Here is a 17,663-nt window from a genome sequence, read left to right on the forward strand (position 1 = left end):
GTTGGCTTTGCTGCCTTCCTGTTGGCAGCGAGTTTCTCCTTGGTTTGGCTGTGCACTTCATGCCAGTGCCTCTTGGCCTCCTCCACTGACCTCCTGGATACTCCGACTGCATTCACGATGGTGACGATGGACTGCCATATTTCCGTTTGTGTTGCCAATGATGCAGTGGAGGTGAGGAACAGTTGTTGGTAGTGTTCTATAACCTCCGTGACGGTGATCCGGTCCCCTGCGGCATGAACCCTGTCTTCCTCTTCTCCTTGCCCTCATCCGACCCCGGGGTTCCAGGCTGGTCCTTCGTGGGGCTTGAGGGGCTTGGGTTGTCCTCTGCACTCGGTCCGGGTGCATCCATGGTGCTACGCAGATTGTTTTGGTATTGGTGGTTTTTTTTTGCTTTTATAATGCTTTTTCAGGAATGACGCATGGGAATTGCAGGCCTGTGGCTGGTGTTCGCTGATTTTTATATCGCGATTGGCCTCATCGCAGCTTTTTTTGTGTTGATGTTTCACATTTGTGCGGTGTCGCGTTGACTTTATTGCGGATATTTGACGCGTTATCGTGAGCCTATCACATGGTACCGCCGTGTTGTGAATACCACGTTAACACGGTGTTATTTTCCCAAGAGGGACTGCGAAGTGAAGAGTTGCGTTAAGCTACTTTTGCGGTAGTGATCACACGTTCTTGAGAATATCCCCCTGTGTTTGTTGGCATCCAATTTATGTTCTGTCTGTGTTCAGTCAGCTGAACCCTCTGTGTCCTGGTTTGGCTCATCACTGTCATTGCCATATTTAGATTAAATTGGTAGTTGGTCTTCGAAAGGGGCCTTTGGAAAAGGTGTTACTGACAGAGGACGGTAGCACACAGGCTGACCAGATAAGGATACGGTAACGGGGTGGTGGTATCGGTTTGCGTGCAGGTGTCACCGAGGGTCTTGCGCCCCCCTTGACGACTCCTTCTACCTGGTCCGTGGCACATTAGAGTGTATCTATGCCGCTGTATTGGGAACTTCAGTCGTAGTGAGTTATGTCACTGATATGCACATGTATGCACAAATACATGCTTATGTACAAAAACGTACATTTACCCTGGAACACAGCACTCGTGACCCACGTCTGCACGCGCTTGCGGTTTCCCACCTCCTGGTTCACGCCTCCTGCTATAGAATCTTGATTGACAGCTGTCAATAGTATCATCTAGGTCCAATCTCCTCAACCCAGCCGAAATTTGGGCTCGGATTGCAGGCAGTGCTTTTTTCTAAATCCCAGCTTCTGTTCGGGCATTAGGTCTCTGGAGCAACATGCCCCAGAGAAGCTCCATTGTACTGCATCCTATATTTCTTAAAGCATGCCCTACAACAGCTGCACCAGAAGCGGAACACTGGAAATGGAACGTTCATGAGATTACTGGCCCTGCGACATGATGTCTCGAGCCGAGGCCCAATGCACGTGCAGAGGGGAGCCGCCTCCACTACAGCAGAGAGAAAAGGAAAGACCACCGTTGGGACCGTTATGTAGGACAGCATTGGGTCTTCCTTAAAATTCACGTCTGGATCATTTTTTGTGTGAAATAGATGTATCTCGTCAATAAATCACCTTTTGAACTTGCCTTGTTTGGATCCCCCCGTTAACATGAAAAACATGAACTCGCCCACAGTGGTGATGTAAGATGACATGCTGACAGCCTCCATTATGACGTGTCCTTGGTGTAAAAGGCTGGTATCCAGGGACCCGCTGCACTGCACACAGGGACACCAGACCAACAGGACCCGTCTGTGTGACTGGGACTGGAGCCACTGAGAAGTCGGAAGCTCTAGGGGCTGAGCAGGCTCCAAAACGGGGGCGGGAGCAAGAGAACAAGGTGAGTAAATGAACCAAATGAAAACTGAACTGAAAACCAAACTGAACTCGAAACCAAACTGCACTCGAAACTAAATTGAACTGAAAATAAAACCGAAAACGAACTTGAAACTGACCTGAAATTCCCATTATCCTTTATTTCTTCAACCCTATTCTTTCAACTTGCAGCCCTTTCTACCCAATCCTTAATTTCTCGACCTAATATTTTCTTAAATTCATGCCCTTTCATTCTCTCCCGTCCTCTCATTCCCTCCCCTTCAATCTCCACCCCTACTCCTTTTCTGTTCTCGTCTTTCAGTCCCTTCTCTTCCCTCCAACCCCACACATTCCTCTAATTCTCAAGCAAGCCTTTCTCCCATTTCTTTCTTTTCCCCCTTCCTTTTTTTAATGTAATGTTTTTTCATTGTATTTATTTTCCACACCCTTCCATTCCCCTCCTCCCCCTTCCACTTCCCTTCTCCCCACCTCCATTCCTCACCTCTCCCCTCATCCCTTCTACTTCCCCCGCACATACCTTCCTTCCCTTCCACTTTCTCTCCCCTCCCATCCCGTCATCTCCCCTCTTCGACTTCCCTGTTCTACTTCCCTCCACCTCCAATGCTCTTCTCCCTACTCTTATACCTTCTACTTCCCTCCCACCCCTCCTCTCCCCTCTCCTGCCCCATCTTCCCTTCCCTCCACACTCCCATCCCTTCTCCCCCTTGCCATCCCGTCCTCTTCTCTCCCCTCCCAACTTTTCCCATCCCTTTCTCTCCACTACCATCCTCTGCTCTCCCTTCTTCTTACACCTCTCTCTTAATCTTTCCCATCCCCTCATCTTCTCTCCCATTCCTTCCACTTCACTCCCCTCTTCCACATTATATCACATCCCCTCCTCTCCTCTCCCCTTCCCTCCTCCCTCTCATCCTCACCTATCTCCTCTTCTCTTTCCCCCCTCATCCCCTCCTCTGATTCTCTCCCCTCCCACTAACCTTCCTTCCCCTTCTCATCCTTCCCCTTTCTACTTTCCTTCAATCTTCCCCTCCCATCCCCTCTTTTTCCCCTTCCCCATCTCATTTCCCATCACATCCCCTCCTCTCGTCTCCCTACTATCTTCCACTCCCCTCCCATCCTCTCCACTCCCCTCCTCTTCCCTTCCACGTACCTCATCTCCACTTCCCTCTTCCCATACACTTTGCTCCCAACCCATTCCCTTCTGTCCACCCCTTCTACTTCTACCTCCCTCCCCCTCCCATCTCACCTTCTTTCACTTCACAAATCCTTCCCATCCCCTCATCCCCCCTCTCCTTCCATTTCCCTCCTTTATCTCCTTCCACTCCACTCCCCTCCCTGTCCACTTCCCTTCTATACCCACCCTCTCACCCCCCTCCCCTTCCCGCACCTTCCCTCCTTTCTCCCCTTCCACTCCCCTCCCCGTCTACTTCCCTTCTACACCCATCCTCTCATCCCCTCATCTCTCCTCCCCCTTCCATTCTACTTCACACTCATCTCTCCACCCATCTACTTCCCTCCCTTCACATCCCCTCCTCTCTACCCTTCCACTTCCCTACCCCTCCCAATCCTTCTACTTCCCTTCCAAGTTTCCCCCACCTCTTCCCTTCTCCTACTCTCTTCCCTCCCCCTTCCCTCCCATCCCTTTTCTCTCCTTGTATTCCCTCCTTTCACTCCTCTCTCCTCCACCCTTCCCATGCCACCCTTTCCACTTCCCTCATCCTATCCTCTCCTCTTTCCTTCGACTTCCGTCCCACCCCCTCATCTCCACTTTCCTTCTACTTCCCTCCACCCTTCCACCCCTCCACTTTTTCCTTCCACTCCCCTCCTCTTCTACTTCCCCTCCCATCACTTCCACTTCCCTCCTCCCCTTTTTCCTTCACTTCCACTTCCCTCATCTCCACTCTGCTCTTCCTTTCCACTTCCCTTCCATCCACTCATCTCTACTCCCCTCTTCCCTCCTGTACTCTTTCACTTCCCTCTGATCCCCTTCCCTTCCACTTCCCTCCCCCTTCCATTTCCTCTACTCTTTCCTTCCACTCCCCTCCCTGTCCACTTCCCTTCCACCTCTACCCTCCCATCCCCTCCTCTCCTCTCGTTCAACCCCCTCCCCTCTTCCATCCCCTCCTCTCCCCTCCCCTTCTATTTCCTCCCTCCCATCCCTACACCATCCTTCCTCTCCTCTCCCCTCCTACCTCCCAAGACCTCCTCTTTTCCCTTCCACTTCCCTCCCTTCTGTCTACACCATCCCTTACTCTTCCTTTCCAACTCCCACTTCCATCCACACTCCTCTCCTACCCTCTTCCCGCCCATCCTCTCCCTTCCCACTTCTCTACCGTACCCTCTTTCCTCTCTCATCTCATTCCCTCCTCTCCCCAGTCCCCTTCCATTTGCCTCCCCTCCACCATTCCATTCCCTCTTCCTCTCCATCTCCTCTCCTCTCCTCTGCTGCCCCCTTTCTTCTCATCTTCTCTTTTCGCTCCTCTATCCACTCATCTACGGGGAACAACCTTTACAACGCAACTTTTACAACGCACTACACTTACAACGCATTTTTTACAACGCACAATCCATTACAACGCATGACATTACAACGCATGACACTACAACGCATTTTTAAAAACTACCTTTACAACGCATTCCATTACAACGCATACTACCATTACAACGCATACCATTACAACGCATAATATAGTAATTTTTACCCCTATACTATCCAACACTTACCCTACTGTTGCACCCCCTGGAGTTAGAATAGTAATTTTTACCCCTATACTATCCAACACTTACCCTACTGTTGCACCCCCTGGAGTTAGAATAGTAATTTTTACCCCTATACTATCCAACACTTTCCCTACTGTTGCACCCGCTGGAGTTAGAATAGTAATTTTTACCCCTATACTATCCAACACTTACCCTACTGTTGCACCCCCTGGAGTTAGAATAGTAATTTTTACCCCTATACTATCCAACACTTACCCTACTGTTGCACCCCCTGGAGTTAGAATAGTAATTTTTACCCCTATACTATCCAACACTTTCCCTACTGTTGCACCCCCTGGAGTTAGAATAGTAATTTTTACCCCTATACTATCCAACACTTACCCTACTGTTGCACCCCCTGGAGTTAGAATAGTAATTTTTACCCCTATACTATCCAACACTTACCCTACTGTTGCACCCCCTGGAGTTAGAATAGTAATTTTAACCCCTATACTATCCAACACTTTCCCTACTGTTGCACCCCCTGGAGTTAGAATAGTAATTTTTACCCCTATACTATCCAACACTTACCCTGCTGTTGCACCCCCTGGAGTTAGAATAGTAATTTTTACCCCTATACTATCCAACACTTACCCTGCTGTTGCACCCCCTGGAGTTAGAAAAGTAATTTTTACCCCTATACTATCTAATACTTACCTTAAATGCAATTTAATATTATGCGTTGTAATGGTATGCGTTGTAATGGTAGTATGAGTTGTAATGGAATGCGTTGTACAGGTAGTTTTTAAAAATGCGTTGTAGTGTCATGCGTTGTAATGTCATGCGTTGTAATGGATTGTGCGTTGTAAAAAATGCGTTGTAAAAGTGTGCGTTGTAACGACATACATCCGTCATCTACACTCCTCTCCTCTCTTCCCTTCCACTTCCCTCCTTCTCCACCCCTCCCTTCTACTTTCCTCCCATCCATTCATCTCCCCTCCTACCTTCTACTTCCCTCCCCTTTCCACCCCTATTCTCTTTCCTACCACTTCCCTAATCTTCCACTCTCTAATCACTTCCACTCCTCTCCCCTCTTTACTTCTACTTCCCTACACTCCATCCAACCTCTTCCAGTTCCACCTCTCCTCTACCCTTCCATGTCCCTCCCCTCCTCTACCCTTCCACGCCCCTCCCTTCATTTCCTCTTCAATCCCCCTTCTTTCCCCTTCCCTCCATCATCCCTCTCCCACCCCATTTCTCTTCCACTTACCTGCACTCCAATCCCCTCCTCTATCCTTCAGCTTCCTTCCTATCCCTTCCTCTCCCCCTCTGACCTTCCGAATCCTTCTTCCCCTCTTTCCTCCTACCCTTCCCTGTCAACTTCCCTTTCCTTCCACCTCCACACTCCCATTGTCTCTTCTCCCCCTTACCTTCCACTACCCTTCCATCCCCTCCCCTTTTCCACCCTTCCTCCTCTCCCCAAACCCCTATCCAATTCCCCCTCTCCTCCAATCTCCTCCTACCTCCCAAGCCCTCATCTTTTACCTTCCATTTTCCTTCCTTCTCCCTACCTCCTCCCATCCCTTACACTTCCCTTTCAACTCCCACCTTCATCCCCACCTCTTCCATTCCCTCCTCTCCCCATTCCCCATCCACAGGCCTCCCATCCACCTTTCCCATACCCTTGTCTCTTCCCTCCCCTCTCATCCACTCCCCTACCCTACTCTTTTTCCTTCCACTTCCCTCTTCTCTTCCACTTCCTTTCCACCTCTATCCTGTGACCCTCTCGCCTCCCCTCTTTTCTTCTTATTCCCTCCACGCCCTCCTCCCATCCGCTTCACATCCCATCCTCCTCCTCCTCCGATCTCCACCTCTCCTCTCCCCTCCCCTACCCTAACCTCCCACATCCCTCTCCAATCCCCCTTCCCTCTATTCTCCCCCTGCCACCTGTCCCCATTTCCCTTCCACTTTCCGCCATTCCCATCCATTTCCCTTGCCTTTTGCTTCCCTCCCATCTCCCCATCTTCCCTCTTAACTTCCACTTCGCTCCTCTTTTCACCTTCCCAACTCTTTCCTTCCACTCTCTTCCTTTTCCACTTCCTTTCCACCTCTACCCTCCCATCCCCCTCTTTCCACTCCCCTCTTTCCTTCTACTTTCCTCCACTCCCTCTTCCCCTTCCTATCATTCCATCCCCTCCTTTCCACCACTTGCCTTTGTCTCTTCTTTGGTCTCTCCTCCATCTCCCAGTCACTCCACTCCCTTCCGCATTTACCTTCCACTTCCCACCCCTCTACCCCTCCCATAACCTTTTCCCTTCCACTTCCTCTCCTACTCTCCTACTCTCCCTATCTTCCCATCCACTCCCCTTCTCACTCCCACTTCCATCCCTACCTCTTCTCTCCCTCTCCCATCCCCTCATATCCCCTTCTTTTCCCTCTTTCCTCCCCTCCCATTCCATCCGCTTCCTATTCCACTTGCCTCCCCTCCACTCCTCCCATACCCTCTTCTCTTCCACTTCCTCCTCCTCTCATCCCCTCATCTCCCCTCTTACCTTCCACATTCTTCCTCTTTACTTCCACCACCCTCCTCTTATACTTCCTTTCCACCTCCACCTTCACATAGCCTCCCATCCACTCCCCGCCCCTCTTTCCTTCTATTTCCCTCTACTCTCTCCTCCCCTCCCACCCCCCCTCCCCTCCTCTCCTTTCTTCCCTTCCACTTCCCTTTCACCTTCCGAATCCTCATGCCTCCCCTGCGCTCTTCCCCCTCCCATCCACTCCTACCCTCTTCCACCACCCCTCCTCTTTCTTCACTCTTTCCTCCACCTCCCATTTCCTCCTCTGCCCTCCCGATTTCCCTTACACTTCCCTCCCTCAACCCATACCCTCTTCCCTTCCACTTCCTCTTCTCCCACCTCTTCCCTTCTACCTCTCCCTCCCTTACCCCCTTCTCCCCTATTCCCTTCTACTTCCCTCCCCTTCCCCTCTCATCCCATCTTTTTCTTTTCTACTTCCCTTCCACTTCTATTTCTCATATACTCCTCTACCCTTCTACTTCCCCTCCCATCTCCTCCTCTCCTGTTCCTCCTCTCCCTTCCCTTCTCCTCCTCTCCCGTTCCCTCTTCCCCTTCACTTCCCTCCTCCTTTCATCCCCTTCTCTCCCCTGTCCTTTTCCCTACCACTTCCCTCCACCCATTCCCCATTCTCTTCTCCTACATCCCATACCCTCTTCTCTTCCCTTTCACTTCCCTCTACTCTTCCCATCCCTTCCAATTCCCTTCCAACGCCCACTTCCACTCCCCTTCCCTCTTCTAATTTTCCATCTTGCTTTCTACTTCACTCCACTCCACTCCCTCCTCCCTTCCCACCTCCCATCCCCTTCCCATCCCTTCCACTGCCCCTCCTGTCACCAACTCTCCCTTACCCTCTTCCCTTCCACAGCCTTCCCTTCTTCTCTAATCCTCCCTCCTCTACCCTCCTCTCTATCCTCCCCTCCCATTCCTCAACTCCCCTCCTCATGTCCCCTTCCACTTCCCTCCCATCCCCTCTTCTTCCCTTCAGTATCCTTCCAGTCCCCTCATCTCCCCCTCTTTACTACCATTTCTTCCCCTTCATTTCCCTCCCATCCTTTCTTACCCCTGCCCTTCCCCTTTCTGCACCCATCCATTCCCTCCACTCTTTCCTTCCACTCCACTTGCTGTCCTCTTCCCTTGTTATGTTATATGCATTTATATCGCGCGCGGCTACTCAGGAGTGTGCCGGCGCGATACCTTGTGAGCAGATGGGAGTCAGTCAACGGAGTTCTCTACAAAGAGCAGTGTTTTCAGCCGTTTCCTAAACAGCTTGGCATCTTGGATGCAGCGCAGTTCCAGAGGAAGTGCGTTCCAAGCCACAGCAGCCCTATAAGCCAGAGATCTACCGCCCATTCTCACCTGGCGGAAACGTGGAGTCACTGCGAGAAGCTGTACCATAGAATGTAGGTTTCTTGAGGGCACATAGAATTTAAAGCGCTTCCTAAGGTAGCCAGGGCCCCACTGATACAGGGCTGCGTGCGCTGTGGTAAGGGCTTTAAATCTCACTCTTTCCGCAATCGGCAGCAAGTGGAGATCACGCAGATGTTGTCGTATGCTTGACCTTCGAGGGATATTCAATAAAACCCTGGCTGAGGCATTCTGAATAGACTGGAGTTTTTTCAACTGGTAACCAGGAACACCCACATAAAGAGCATTTGCATAATCAGTGCGTGATAATATTAGGGCGCGAATGACCATCTCTTTAGCCGGCTGTGGTAGAAGTGGCAGAAATTTCCTAAGAGAACTTAGGACACCAAAACATTGTTCGGCTAATTTTTTTATCTGAGCGGTAAACCTGAGATCCTCATTGAATCAGAACCCCAGATTTTTTACAGGTTGGCTCTCTGAATTAGCAATAGGATATTCGGCCGGCCAGAGTGATTCCTTAAAATGCGAAGGAAAGGAAGCGTACTATAGGATTACGGACTTATCCTCATTGCACTTAAGCTCCGCAGCACAAAGCCATTTAAAAACAGCTGTCAGGCAGGCTCTGGCCAGAACCGGAGAAGAATCATCTTTATTCCAGGTAAAGAGGAGCTGGGTGTCATCAGCATAAGCAATGACCTTGGCCTCCAGCTCCTCAGCCAGATAAATCAGAGGGGTCATATAAATATTGAAGATAAGAGGGCTAAGGGTAGAGCCCTGAGGGACTCTAGTGGACAGAGCTTGAAGCGTAGAAATGAACAGGGCAGCCAAACTTGCTGTGAGCGTTGGTCCAAAAAAGAACTGACCCAACACAGCGCAGACCCTGTCAACCCAATGTCAGCCAGCCTGGCCAGCAGCAGCATGTGAGGGACAGTATTGAATGCCGCAGAGAGGTCTAATAAAATAAGAGCAGCTGTCGCCAGCATCCAAACACTCTCTGATGGCCTCAGTCACATCAACTAAGGCCGACTCCGTACTATGCTTGGCCCTGAATCCAGATTGAGCTGGATGAAACAGGCCTTTGTCTTCCACGAAGACAGTAAGTTGTCTATTTACCGCCTTCTCACAGACTTTAGCCACTGCAGGCAGAAGCGAGATTGGCCGGTAACTTGTGGGAATCAAAGGATCAAGAGATGGCTTTTTAAGCAAAGGCACGAGTTTGGCTTGCTTCCACGTCAGAGGGACAGTGGCTGTCTCCAGGGAAAGATTAATCAGAGTGTTAACCTCTAGGTTAATTGTCTCAGTCACTGAAGCCAGCAGCCTGGCCGCGCAGGGATCTGACAGAGAACCAGATTTGAGAGCTTTTAGAATTGCCAAAGAATCTTGCAAAGTGATTGAGTAGAAAGCCGAGAAAACAGAGGATCCAAGTGGACCCCCTGGTGCGGCTGACGGGATAGCGCCCTCAGCTGATAGAGACATGGTAGAGGATATCTTAAAGTTTTCTTTAATTGCCAGAATTTTATCGATAAAAAAACTCAACAGTTTCTCACACCAAGCAGCCGACGTGGGAAGAATAGTGTTTTCAGCCGTGGGTGCCTGAAAACTCTGTACAATTGAGAACATTTCCTTAGCATTATTTTTTGAGAGAGCAATTCTCTCAGCATAGTACATGCTTCCACCCTCCCATATCCTCTTCCCTTCCACTTTCTTCACCTCCCTCTTCCATGACCTCCTCTCCCCTCCCCTCTTCCATCCCCTTAACTCACATGCCCTCCTTTTTTCCCTTCCACTTCCCTCCCTTCCCTCAACCCTTTGCATTCTTTCCACTTCCCTTTCATCTCTCACTCCCACCTCTTCCTTACCATCTTTCTCCCCCTCCTATTCCCTACCTCCCCACTCCTCTCCCTTCCCCTCCTTATTCCACTCCCATTGCCCTTCCACTAGCGTCCCTTCCACCCTTCCCATACACTCTTCTCGTCCTTTCCACTTCCCTCCCTTCTCATCCACTCATCTCCACTCACCTATTCCCTTCCATTTCCTTCCTCCTTCCAACCCCCTTTTCCCTTCAGCTTACCTCCCATCCCCTCATCTCCCCTTGTACCTTCCACTTCCCCCTTTCCGCCCTCTCATCTTTTTTCTACTCCCTCGCCTTTAACTCCGGGCAGGTAAGTCTGCTCCAACAACAGAGTTTGCAAATTTTTGCCTACTCTACGCTCCGTTCCAAATGTGGCATTTAGGCAAAAACTCCCCTCCATGGTGGAGCGGAGTTAGCCAGCCCCTCCACCTCCCAAATTAATAAAAAAGAAGGCACTTACTTGCATGGCTGCCTCCTCTTCTGCCTGGCCAATCTCCTTCCTGCTCATTGCCGTCCTACTCCAAAAAAAAACCACCACATTGTGCGTCTTGCGTGTGCGCAAGCCCAAGATGCACAATGTAGTGTTTTTTCATAGAAGGACGGCGAGGGAGCGTATTACCACTGAGTTTTTTCAAACTATGTGGAAATACGCGTAGCGGCACTACGCCTGCTACGCCCACCCATACTCATCTTCCTTTCCACCTACACCCTCCCATCCCCCTCCTCCCCACTCCCCTTTCCTTCTATTCCATCTACTCCCTCCTCCATTCCTTCCACTCTTCGCTTCCACTTTCCTCCATCTCCCATCCCTTCCACTTCCCTTTCACCTCCCCCTCCCTCTCCCATCCCTACCTCACCCCTCCCATCCCTACCTCTCCCACTCCATCCCCTCCTATCCCCTTCCACCAACCCTCCTCTTTCTCCGCTATTTCCTGCACCTCCCAATTCCCCCTCTCCTCTCCCCTCTCCATTTCCTTTCCACTTCTCTCCACTCTGCTCTTCCCATACCATCTTCCCTTCCACTTCCTTTCTTCCCCTCTTCTCCCCCTTTTCCCTTCCACCTCCTCTCATACCTTCTTACCCCTTCCCATATACTTCCATCCCCTTCTCCTCTCATCCCTATCTCTTCTTTTCCACTTACCTTCCACTTCCATTTCCCATCTACTCCTGGCCCCTTCCACTTCACCCTCCCATCCCCTCCTCTCCTGTCCCCTCTTTTCTTTCACTTCCCTCCCACACCGTCCTCTTCCCTGCACTCCCCTCCAATCCGTTCTTCCCTTTTACTTCCCTCTCCTCCCCTCCACCCTCCTATCCCATCCTCTTCCCTTGCCCTTCCTATCCCATCCTCTCCACCTCCCGTCTTCTACTTTCCGCCAACTCTTCCCATCCCTTTCTCTCCCCTCCACTCTCATCCCCTGCTCTCCCCTTTTCCCTTACACTTCTTTCCCCTCTTCCTTCCCAGCACCTACTCTTTAATCCCTTACACTTTCCTCCCCATCCCATCCCATCCCATCCCAACCCTACCCCTGCCCTCTTCCCACTCATCTCTCTCCTCTCCTCTTCACTTCCCTCCTTCATTTCCTCCTTCTCTTCTCTCCCCTCCCACTTCCTCCCCTCACCCTTCTCATCCTTACCCTTTCTACTTCTCATCCATCCCCCTCCTCTTCCCTTTCCCTCTCTTATCCCCTCATCTTCTCTCGCATCCCCTCCTCTTGACTCCACTCTTCCTTCCCCCATCCACTGCTTCCTTTCCTCTCCCCTTCCACTTCCCCTTGCACTTCCCTGATCTCCACTCCCCTCTTTCACTTTTCACACATTCTGGTCCTTTTTCTTCACTCGCCTCTTTTCCCCTTCCACTTCTCCCATCCCCTCACCCCTTCCACTTTCCTCCTCATCCATTCCCTGCTTTCTTTCTACTCCCCTCTCCCTGCACTTCCCTTCTACTTCCCCCTCCTATCCTTGCCTCCCCTGCTTTCCTCCCATCCCCCACCCATCACCTCCCACGCCTCCTCTCTTCCCTTCTGCTTCACTCCCCTACCCCTTACAATTATTCCACTTATCTTCCAACTTCCCCTACCATCTTCCCTTTCCCTCCCACCCCCTTATCCTTTCTCATTCCCTCTTTTCTCTCCTCCTATTTCCTCCCTTCTCTCCTCCCCATTCTCTTCCCTTTCCATCCCATCCACTCCCCTCCTCTTCCCTTCCACTCCCCTCATCTCCACTCCCCTCGTCCCTTTCACTTACCTCCATCCCATTACCTTTCACTTCCTTCCTTCTCCCATCCCCTCATACCCTCCCATCTTCCCTACCACTTTACTCCCTGTCGAATTCCCTTCTACCCCCTCATACCCTCCCCCTCTTCCCTTCCACTTTCCTCCCTGTCTAATTCCCTTCCACCTCCACTCTTCCATTCCCTCCTCTCTTCTTCCCTTCCACTTCCCTCATCTTCTTCTTCCATCCCCTCCTTTCCTCTTCCCTTGCATCCCTGCAGCATCCCCTCTTTTCCCATCCTCTCTTACATCCCTTTACCTCCTTTTCCATTCCATTGTCCTCCATTCCCCCACGTCTCCCATCCCTTCCACCCCACCCTCTTCTCTTCCCCTCCACTTTCCTCCCCTCTCATCAACTCCTGTCCATTGCCCTCTTCCCTTCCACTTTCTTCCTCCTCCCACCCTGCCCCTAACACTACGCTCCCGTCCACTCATTTTCCCTCTTATCTTTCACTTCCCTGCCCCTTACACCCCCTCTTCTATTACCTTTCGTTTCCCTCCTCTTCCACTTCGTTTACGCCACCACCATTCTCCCATCCGCTCCTCTCAAATACCTTTTTAGAAGACTTAATGACCCAATAGCAGAATGCAGCAGTGTGTTGGCTTGTGAGCTTCAACAGCAGCTATCGGTTCGGGAGCGAATGATTGAGGAAGAGGTCTTTGAGCTGTCTCTTGAATTTTATAAAGGAGGTGATAGTCCTGATATGGACTGGAATGGAGTTCCAGATTTTTGGCGCATTACCAGCGAAGGACCGGGTTGCAGTTTTTTGTATGCGTGTTTTCAAAGGGGTGAGAAGTAGGGTATTGGTGCTCCTGAGGTTCCTTGCCTGGCCGGCTTTCTTGAGTTTGGAGGCCAGGCATTCAGGTTTCCCTGTGTGCAGGGCTTTGTGCGTAACACAGGCGGTTCTGAAGCTGGCACGCATTTCGACGGAGCCGTTTTAGTTCTCTGAGTGCGGGTGAGATGTGATCGAATTTCTTAACTCTGGTGACCATTCTAGCTGCTGCATTGAGAGTTGTTCTGAGGGGAGCTAAGTGGGATTTTGCTGTCCCTGTGAGGGTTGCGTTCCCATAATCGAGTCTAGACAGCACTAGCGATTGAGTCGCTTGTTTAAGGTCTCTGTACGGAATGAAGGGTTTTATTTTGTTGAGTAGTTTCATGTTGAGGAAGGCACTTTTTGCGGAGTTCTTCATGTGTTTTGCCATTTCGAGTCTTGGGTCTAGGGTGATTCCCAGCGATTTTACAGAGTCAGCCAAGGTGAGATTGCTGTTGAGGGTTCTTTTCTTTGTTGGAAATAAGGAGGATTTCCGTTTTGCCTTCTTCCCTTCACCTCCACCTTCCCATACCCTCCACCTTCCCATACCCTTCTCTCTTCTCCTTCCCATCCCACTCACTTCTTCCCCTACCCATTGCCTAATCTCCTCTCCAGTTGCCTACTCACCCCTTCCCTTTCCCATACACTTTTCTCCCCATATCCTCCTCCCTCATCCCTTTGACTTCCCTCTCCTCACCCCTCCCATCCCCTAATCTCCCCTTCCCTTCTTCCCCTCATCCCCACTTCTTCCCTCCTGTCTCCCATTTCTCTCCTCTATTTATTTCTTCCCTTACTTCCACTCTCTTCTTTCCTCCCCCACGGTGCTCTTCCTTCCTCCCCACTCCCATATTCCTTTCCACTATTCCCTTGCCTCCTCCCAACTCCCTTCTTCCCTTCCTAGCCCCACCTCTCTACTCCCCTCTCTTCTCTGCCATCCCCTACTCCCTTCTTCCCTTCCACTTCCTTTCTCACTGTCCCTTCTCTCTCCTCTCCCATCCCCCAAACCCGTCCCTGTCTACTTCCCTCTTTCCCACTTATCTCTTCTCTTCCCTTTCACTTCCTTCTTCCCCACTCCCCTTTTCCCTTCCACCTACCTCTTCCCCACTGGACACTTCCTTCCACTTCACTTCCCCTCTCATCCATTCCTTTTCCCTTCACCCTCCCATCCTCTTCCCTTCTACTTCCTACCCCTTCCCATCCTCTCTTCTCTCCGTCCACTTCCCCTCTCTCCCATCCTATCTCCTCTTCACCTCTCCCTCTCTCTTCCCTCCCACCTCTGGTGTCCACTCCCATCTTCCCTTCCACTTCTACTTCCCACCCCTCTTCCCTCCACTCTCACCTCTCCCCTTTCACTTCCCTCCCATCCCCTCCACTACCCCCTCTTATTCCATCCCCATCCCCTGCCATCCCCACTCATCCCCTCCCCTCCTGATCCCCCTTCCGATCCTCTCCCCTCCCACTTTCTTCCCCTTTCCCTCATATCCCCTCTTCTTACCTTCTACTTCCCTTCCCCTAATCTCCCCTCCTATCCCCTCCTCTCCACTCCCTTCTACCTCCCCTTCCAATTCCCTCCAATGATCTCCTCTCCCCACTTCCCTTCCACGCCCCTGTACCCTTCCACTTCCCGCCCCTCTCATCCCCTCCTTTTTACTCCCCTCTTCCCTTCCACTTCCCTCCCCTCTTTCACTTACCGCCATCTCTCTTCCCAACCCCTCTTCTCTCCTTCCACTTCCCTCTCTTTCCCTGCTCTCTTCCTCCCCTCTCTGATTTGCCCCCTCACATTTCCCTCCCATCAAGGCTTTCTATTTCCCTTCCACCTCCCCCTCTGATTTCACCCTCTTCCTTCTGTCTCCTTCTCATACCTTTATCTCCCCGCCAACAGCCTCCTCTGCTCTCACTGTTTACCTCTTCCCTTCCACCTCTCCCTTCCCATCCCCTCCACCTCTCTCTCTTCATTACTACTTTCCTCATCTCCACCCCACTCCCATATTCTACTTTCCTTACCTCCTCTCTCCCCTTTCACTTGCCTCCCGCCCCCTCTTTTTCCTTTCAACTTCCCTTCCACTTCTTGCAGTCCACTCCTCTCCCTCTGCTTCCACTTCTCACCCCCTCCTATCGCCTCTTCTCTATTTACCTCTTCCCTCTAACCTCCCCCTCCCATCTCCTCCACTCCCTCCTCCACCCTTCCATTTCCCTCATCTCTACTACCCTCTTCCTTTCCACTACCATCTCTTCTTCTCACCTCTTTCCTTCCACTTCCCTCCTCCTCCCATTCCCTCTTCTTTTCTACCCTTTCACTTCCACTCACAGCCCCCTCCCATCCCCTTCTCTTCCTTTCCTTCTACTTCTTCTTCCCAGCCCCTCTCCTCTTCTCCCCTCCCCTTCCCTCTCACATCTGCTCTTCTACCATTCCCTCTTCCTTTACACTTCCCTCCCATCCCATCATCTCCTCTACCCTCCCCTCTTCCCTTCCATTTCCCACCCATCCCCTCATCTCCCCTCCCCTCTTCCCTTCCCTCCTACCCACTCCTCTTCCACTTATCTCCCAGTCTCATCCTTTTCCCTTTCCACATCCTTCCCCTTCTATCCCCTCTCTCTTTCCCTCTTCCTTTCCACTTCCAGTCCCTCCCTTTCCCATTCCCTCTTCTCACATTCCACTTACCTCCCATCCCCTGTTCTAAACCCCTCTCATCCATACCCTTTCTACTTCCCTTCCACCTTCCCTCCCATTCCCTCCTCTTCCTTTCCACTTCCCCTCCCCATTCTCTTATCTCCCACTCCCTACTCCCTACTCTCCACTAACCTCTTCCCTTCCACTTTTCCCTCCAATTCTCTCCCCCTTCCGTTCTACTTCTTTCGCCTCCTCTTCACTCCTCTCTTTCCTTCAATTTCCCTACACCTCCCATCCCTCTCCAATTCTCTTACGCTTCCCTCCCCCTCCCATCCCCTCCTGTTCCCTCTCCTCTATCCTGCCACTTCCCACCCATCCCTTTTCTTCTCTCCTCCCCTTCCACTTCCCTCCCCCTCTCATCCACTCCTCTTCCTTTCCCTGTACTCTTCCACTCCTTACCCATCCCATAAACTCCCCTCTCCCCTTCCACTTACCTCCTCCCTAATCCACTTTTCTACTCCCCCTCCCATCCACTCATTTCCCTTATCACTTCCCGCACTTCTTACCCCCTCCTCTCCCTTCCCCTCTTCCTTTCCACTTCTATCCCCTTCCCTTCTCATTCCCTCTTTTCACCTTCCACTTCCCTCCCATTCCCTCCTCTCATCATCCCCTTCTCCTCTGATCCACCCCAACCCATCTATCCCCTTTGTATTTCCCTTCTACTTCCCCTCCCCATCCCATTCCCATTGCCTCCTCACCACTCACCTCTACCTTCCACATCCCCCTCCCATCCCCTACTCTATCTCTTGCGTTCTACTTCCTTCCCTCCTTTCCACTCTCCACTCCCCTTCCATCCCCTCCCCCGTCAATCCCCTCCTGTCCATCCCCTCTTCCCTTCCACTTCCCTCTCCTCCAATTCTTTCCTATTGTCCTCTTTTCCCTTCCACTTCAGCTTCTCATCCCCACCTCTTTTCTTCTTCTTCTCTCCCCTTCTAATCCACTCCTCTCAACCCTTTCACTATCCACCCATTTACCCATCCTATTCCTTTCTCCTTTCTGTCTACCTTCCCTTCCTTTCCACTCTTCTCCTCTCCTCTTCTATTTCCCTTCCCCTCTCATCACTCTTCTTCGGTCACCTCTACCCTTCCACTTCCCACATAACCCCTCATCTCCTCTCCGCTCTTCTTTTCCACCTCCCTCCTCCCCACTCCACTCTTCCACTTTTCCCCTTTCCCATCCACCCTCCCATCTACTTCTTTACCTTTCCCTCCTTCCCTTCCCTTCCCATCCCTTCCTGGTCCTGTCCACTAATCTCCCCCATTCCCTACTCTCTACTTACCTCTTCCCTTCCATCTGCCATCCCCTCCTCTCCCCGTTCCGTTCCACTTCCCTCCCCTTCTCTCCACTCTACTCTTCCCTTCCACTTCCCTCAACCTGTTCCCTCCCCTATTCCCTTCCACTTCTCTCCCATCGCCACCCCTATTCCCTTCCACTTCCACTTCCCCTTCCCTTCCCATCCACTCCTCTCCCCTCCTTCTTCCCCCTCCCTCCCCTCCTCCCCTACCTCCTCTTCCCTTCCACTGCCCTCCATTCCCCTCCTCTTTCCTCCCATCTCCTCCTTCCCTTTCAC

General features: G+C 51.5%; 1 long non-coding RNA gene across 1 annotated transcript in view; it reads left to right on the forward strand.

The window, feature by feature from the left end:
* The first annotated feature begins 1,761 nt into the window (after positions 1-1,761).
* The window catches only part of LOC146790114 (uncharacterized), a 126,504-nt gene continuing 110,602 nt past the window's right edge, over positions 1,762-17,663 (forward strand). The window contains exon 1 of the long non-coding RNA XR_014969539.1: positions 1,762-1,854. This is a non-coding gene — a long non-coding RNA (uncharacterized LOC146790114). The remainder of the gene's footprint in view (positions 1,855-17,663) is intronic.

This window comes from Triturus cristatus, chromosome 10 (genome assembly GCF_964204655.1).
Source record: "Triturus cristatus chromosome 10, aTriCri1.1, whole genome shotgun sequence".
Taxonomy (NCBI): Eukaryota; Metazoa; Chordata; class Amphibia; order Caudata; family Salamandridae; genus Triturus; species Triturus cristatus.